The sequence below is a fragment of the Epargyreus clarus genome, unplaced genomic scaffold (genome assembly GCF_041222505.1).
Source record: "Epargyreus clarus isolate Ecla_fem2 unplaced genomic scaffold, WU_Ecla_fem_2.2 ptg000023l, whole genome shotgun sequence".
Classification (NCBI taxonomy): domain Eukaryota; kingdom Metazoa; phylum Arthropoda; class Insecta; order Lepidoptera; family Hesperiidae; genus Epargyreus; species Epargyreus clarus.
In genome coordinates, this window is record NW_027332230.1 from 2757137 (window position 1) to 2764027 (window position 6891).

A 6891-nucleotide genomic window follows, 5' to 3' on the forward strand; every position below is an offset into this window, starting at 1 on the left:
TAAGCCCTCTGAAAACAGGGTATCAATTTTAGTTTGTTTATGTTTATTTAAGGGCTCGCGATTAAAAATTGAAAGACAATATTAAGTAAATCTAAAAGATTTTCGCCCTTATTCGTAAACTTATTTAGGAACCTCATTAAATTAATAATATTAATACAATTTGAATATTTGTACTGAGCTATGTGAGATATCGTTATCGTTGAAGCGATTATGGGCGTATGCGGAAATTATTTCAGGTACCACTGATAAATGCAAGATTCATACCGAATTTAAGAAGAGTTATTTGTTACATCACCGCATATTATTTGCAAAATAACCTTGTTATTTTTGGCAGATGCCACAATAGTGAACAATTTTTTGAAGTTATAGCAAAAAAATATTATGAATGTTATAGAATAAGTATTGAACTTCACTTTAAACTTGTCCCACCGCGAATGAGTAGCTATTACGTATAATATATTATCATCAATATCGTAACGTAAAGAGACTAACTTTTAAAATATATGTCTTCTTGGTTTTACGTACATACTTGCTATAAACCAACACTTGACTTTCTTATGTCATATTCCCAAGCACCACTATTGGGGGAGGCCGCTACTACCCTGCCTGATGTACATAAGTTTGAAAGAAATTAAGTTAATTTTCTTCAACATAATCGATACTAGGTCAGAAAAATAATTTCTTACGGCAACGTATATAGCCATATCAAAATTAGTTCCTCGAATATTCATTCATTACTCTTACTTGATCGCAGTGGAACAAGTCCCTTATAGCATTGTAAAAGGGAATTTTTACACTTTCCAATGATAAATAATTGTATGTCGATGTTAAATTATAAGTCCAATATTAATGTTCAGTAAATCACACTGATTAAAACGTATTGCAGAGCGTTTAACTGCATAATATTGATCAATATCTTAAAATCATAACAATATATTATTATAATAAAATAAAGTGTGGATATTCCCTTATTAAATAATATCTTAGAATATGAAAAATATACAGAAACTGCCATTTAGGTTAGTCATTTTGTAATATCGGAATTTTGGAAACAGTGAATGTGTGACGGTCATGACAAAAAATATCTACAAATCAAATACTGTCGCTCATTTTGATCACATTAAATAAACTCGAGAATTTGACAACATTTGCGTACTAGAAATTGCCAAATTTCGATCTTTGGTAGGCAGATATTGGATAGATTGATTTTTAATAACAAACATTAGTTTACAGTTACTATCTAAATCTATAAATTGTTTTTTTTTTTTTTATTGAGTTATTACCTCATATGTTGTTACCTCAATTCATGTATAGACGCCGTCTGTATATTATCTATAATCTAAGTAAAATAGTACATGTTCATGAATAAGGGCTGTTGTAAATATCTGTACCTACGCATTGTATGTAAGTGTACTTATAAGTTTTTGTTAACCTAAAGGATCTGCGCATGGATGAGATCCAGTCAAGACTTTTATTGTGAAATTTTCTTAATAAAGAAAAGGATCGATGTGTACGTGGATTTTTATTTCAACATTCACCTAATATTATGCGTATCTACGTATTTCCTTATAGAAAATGTGGACATTTTATTGTCTCTTTATAAAATACATTGATAAATCTGCGTAATTTTTTATAATATTGAAGCTGCAAACGAATATGCAATGGATCTAGTGATTACTGCTGCCCAAGACATTTGTAATTATGTATTTGTAATTATATATTATGTAACCCCAGATAAGATTATATTCATACCTGAAATTGGCCACACATCCGTTGTAGGTAGTCCCTATAGGTATAGGCAGTGGCGGACTAAGGTCGTCGGAGGCCCGGGGCGGAAAGTTGAATGGGGGCCCCAAAAGTATGACTTTTTAGTCGCTAAGTGATACACATCTCATTGATTGTTTGGTTCTGACAACCTTTTTTTAGCAACTGTGTTTGGAGGCTCCCGAGGATTGGAGGCCCGGGAGTGGCCCCTCCCCTTAAGCCGCTAGAGGGTATAGGGACTAAGTTGGATAGCCTCAGAAAAGCGGAGCACAGCAGTGCTTATCAATGCTGTTAATGAAATATATGTGGCAGGGTGCCTCTAAAGTCGAACCACAAAGTTCTACCAATTTTGATGATTTTCAAATCCTTAAGACATTCGACAAAACTTAAATACCCCGTTCGATGACACAACGTGTCTGAAGGACCGAAACCCGCATCATGCTTGGCCGCTATCGGTCACGGTTATAGATTGGTCTAGACCCACACGAGCCGTAAAGCTACCTGATGCTCGCAATCAATTCTAGTACTCCAATCGAATATAAAGAGGATGACGTAAATCTGCTCTTTCACCACCATTTTAATCTGAGCTTATGATTGAAAATATTACCTACTTACCTAAATTAAGTTAGCTTAGCAACGTCATGTTTGCAGTGGCGGATTTAAATTTTTTTAAGGTCTAGGCTGTACAATTTTTGCCGCCCCTGTTTCTACAATTGGCATGTCTTACATTTTTTTTTAATCCAAAAATTTCGTTGAAATTCCACATAAAATAATTTTTAGGTAAGTATATTTTTGAGCTAATCAAAACTCAATCATGTATGAGCAGGGTAATGTATGCTACTTAAGTACTTACCCAATAATGTACATTTGGTAAATATGAATAAATTATCTTTATTGCACTGACAAACAGTTCAACAGTTAAAATCAATCAACTCAGTCAAGTTATAAAAGTTTGTCACTTCGTTACTATACCTTTTTGCGCGATTTTTTGGTGGCAAAATCATCGATAATGTCGTCGTAAGTAATTTTGTTCATTAATTCCGACTCTATGCAAAAAAGAGCTAAAGCATTTAATTTTTTAAGTATAAGTTCATGTTCAACACAATAGTTTATACATAAGATTGAAATCGGTCAAATTGTTCGCTAAATTATTTACTATATTCGAATTTATATCACAAAATTATATACAAACCATTCATTTCGCATGTTCCAACCAGTAGTAGAACACATCTTCCGACATTTTTCCATGAATTGAATAAGATAGTCCGTTTGTTAAAGTCAATTAATGTACAGTTACTTATGATGGTTTTAGTCGCCGCTTTCCGATTGCCTCAGGTCATTCGGTGATTTCGGACGTTCCTCTGAATAAAAGATCCGTCCGTTTCGCTCTCGGACGAATTACCCAACTAAATTATTGAGCGTGCCTCTGACCGCTCGCGAGGGGAATAAATCGCGGTTGCCTATTTATTGCTCACGGACAAAGTGGAAGGGGCGGAGTTTTCCTGATTATCTCTAAGTAATGTCGGTCGAGTGATTGATGACGTAATAAGGCTTTAAAGTTTTCATATTAGGTACGTTTTTAAATCTTCATTACCTATATTATTGGAATGATATAGTTTTTATGTTAGACCTTACAACTGATATTTTAAGAAATCATGTCAATCAGCAAATTCATTATATTGAAATTTGGTTTCTGCTTCTGCTGTAATTATAATAAAGCATTTTCATTAACTAATCAATATGGATATCTACGGATAATAAAACTATAGCTTTTGGACTTTTTTAAACAAAAAAGGGAAATAATTCAACGTATATGTGATGACTTAGAGAGAGGTTTATTTTAACATTGTAGACTCTTATTCAATATTAACAGACATCGTCAAAGGGTGAGATCGTTAGAAAACACCTTTTTTTATCAAATTACATCTCATATCATCATAAATGATTTTAAAACTTACAAGTATAGGGGTATGGTTAGTTAAGGAAACATTGCGAGGAAACGCACACGCCTGAGAGATTTAAAAAAATCAATAGTGCGTGATCTCTACCAATACGCGCTTCAAAAGCATGTTATATTGTGCCTAGACACCTTGCAAACTGAAATTCTCTCACACCCCTGCCCAGCAGTGGGACAGTAATGGGTTAGCGAAGCCTGTGGAAAATCTCAACGTAATCAGTGGTACGCCAATTTCTGGCTAATAACAGCCAGAAATTGGAATAATCATGCTTATCGGAGCAGCAGGTAAGGCAGAAAGTAAGGTATTTTCGAAGCGTATGTATCTTGTCCTCAGGGGTAGCAATGCATCTATGGCCTACCTTAGAACTCCTGTCCTATTAAGGTGAGGTAAAATCTAAAGAGTCGTTTGGATACTTCCATTTCATAGCAACTTATTAGCTATCGATGGATTTGAATATGATTAGGCAACATTCGGTAGCATTACTCCATCCGATAAGTTCCGACCATCGTTCTGAATAATAGATGCGTTGGTTTCGCCATCGGTCGAATTGCACAACTAAATTACAGAGCACGCCACCTCTGACCGCCGGCGGAGGGAATAAATAGCTGTGGCCTATTTACTCGTTACCAGTGCCTACTGGGTCGTTATGGACGAAACGGTAGGTAAAGTTTTTAGGACTGATAAAGTTACTTGAAAATAGGTACAAAAATAAAGTATTTTTGTTTAACTATATTATGTCATCAAATAATATTGAAATACATACATAGATAATAATATTAATAACAAACATACAAAATTTGTGGTATGTCGTTTTTTTTGTATGATGAAGTTAAAAAAAAGCAGAGCAGTCTAACTGATGGTAATGTGAGCTAGATAATAGATGTGGCGATGATGTTAAGCGGCTACGGCCGCTCATGGAGATCTGTAGTCTAGAATTACATTCCTACTTGAATTCGGTCACAGATGCATTGCACCCCTAAGAATTACATTGGGACGCCTCGGAGAAGTATGTCTCCTGTACCATACCATTCAAAGTAAAACGTATCAGCGTTTAACACTGCTGTTATTAGGCAGAAATAGGTGTGGCGGTAATGACTCCGAAATCGAACCTAAATAGTTACTACGCCTTACTTGTTTCTAATTCTACATCTACAGGTTAAATTGTCTATTTCAGAAAATGGATAAAATACAGTATTCAGTTTCACTCAATTATCCGACTCAATTTACGTCCAATAAGACTGGTAGCTTTTGAATAAAAATAAGTACTTCATTCCTAAGCATGTTACGCCGCTACTTGTGATTCCGGGCCGAACTCCCTACGTGAGTGGAGCTTACGCACTCACCTGTTTAGTTAGGATATAGTGACTGGAAGAGAATATAAATTAATCCGCTCCATCTTTTTCGTCGGTTTTTAATTAAGTACTTGACTCTTGAGAAAATTAGCTATTTTAAAGATAAGTTAATTCTTCAAATCTGTCTGAATATTTATTAAACTTTACAATATGCAAATGATCCGGCAACTCGCTTCGCACAGTGTGGACCAATTACTACATCTGGCCTTACAGACATATTAAATTAGGAAACTTTGAAGTTTCCATTTATCTGGCAGTTACCATCACTTCTGCCCATGGACATCTGTAATTATATAACACAGGTTCTGCTCAAAGCTGAACGTTACAGCTGATCACAGATCCGTTGCCACCCCTAAGATATAAAATGGTCACCTCATAAATGTAAGTCGGCCAGCATAGATAACTATCCGCCAAAACGAACTACACTAGCAGTAGTTATGGCTGTGGTATCTCGGTCGAACCCTACTTGTTCTAGCTTAAAACCGCTTGCCACATCTAGTTCAAATAACTCCGTGTACAGACTCCTCATTTGTTTTACGCGACGCACGTAATAACGCGATCAGGACGTATGAGAATTTTGACAGCGACGTGATGTGAAAGCTTCAAGTGAGCGAGTTTATTCGGCCACTGAATTCAGTGAGAAACTAAAACGGTTGCGATAAAAAAGTTTCAGTGGCATATGGCGTAATTTGCAGATTCTTGGCAAACTTGTAGCGGCTGTCAATAACAGAGAAAAGTGGCATGGAAGAAATGATTTGGTTCTACGAGTAATGGCTCTAGTAAGTAAACTGGAAGCAAGTTAATTAAAAATTATTTCTTATTCAAATTGATGTAATAACCAGGAGTGGCCATTCACCTTATTACCATGTCATCATCATCATCATTATGAACCCATTACTGTCCCAGTATTGGGTATAGCTAGTTAAAATGAGAAGTTTTAGGCCATAGTCCATCGCGCTGGCCAACAGCGAATTTTGAGACTTCACATAACTTTAAAAACTTTTTTTTTCAAGATTTCTCAGGTATGCAAGTTTCCTCGCGACATTTTCCTTCATCGTTTAAGAAAGTGATAATGAACTTCTAATACGCACACAACTTTTAAAAATCAGAGGTGCGTGTTTCGTGCCTTTGCCATGTCTTTTGTTTATAATGCGGTTGTAACATCTACAATATATAAGTTGTTATTAATACAACGTTATAAAATTTAACCATAAAATTATAAAGTGATTAAATTCGTTAATTTTAAACAAGTACCCTTATAGGACTTAACACAACACATTCATTTACGACATAATGACCGCGACCAATAGATATGATTTCATACACCATTGTATGCGGATAGTTTCACAGGGGGTGCCATTTCGAGGAAATTTAAAAATGTTTGCCACTTTTCCCGGATTAGACATTTGTTGTAATGAAGTTGCTAGACAGAGACATATGATGAAAAATTTGACCTTCAGCTCCTTAGATCTGATAATGCAGAGGTAGTTCCAGCCTAAACCACATGAATAAGCCATTTAGTGCTTTCACACATATTTTACAGGACCTAAGCAGGTACATGTAATGAAAAAAATGACCTTCAACTATTTCACTCTGATAATGCTGGTGTGCTTCCAAGCTAAACCACAGGAGTTAGCCATTTTGTGCTTTCATATATGTATTAACTAAGCAGACACATAGGATGAAAATTTTGGACCTTAAACGTCTTAACCCTGATAACTTTGACCTTCAAGTCTTCAATTCTAGTTACTCAGGGACACTGCTGGCCTAAACCACAGTAACTTGATAATTACTTCTTACAATATAAATATGTTGTA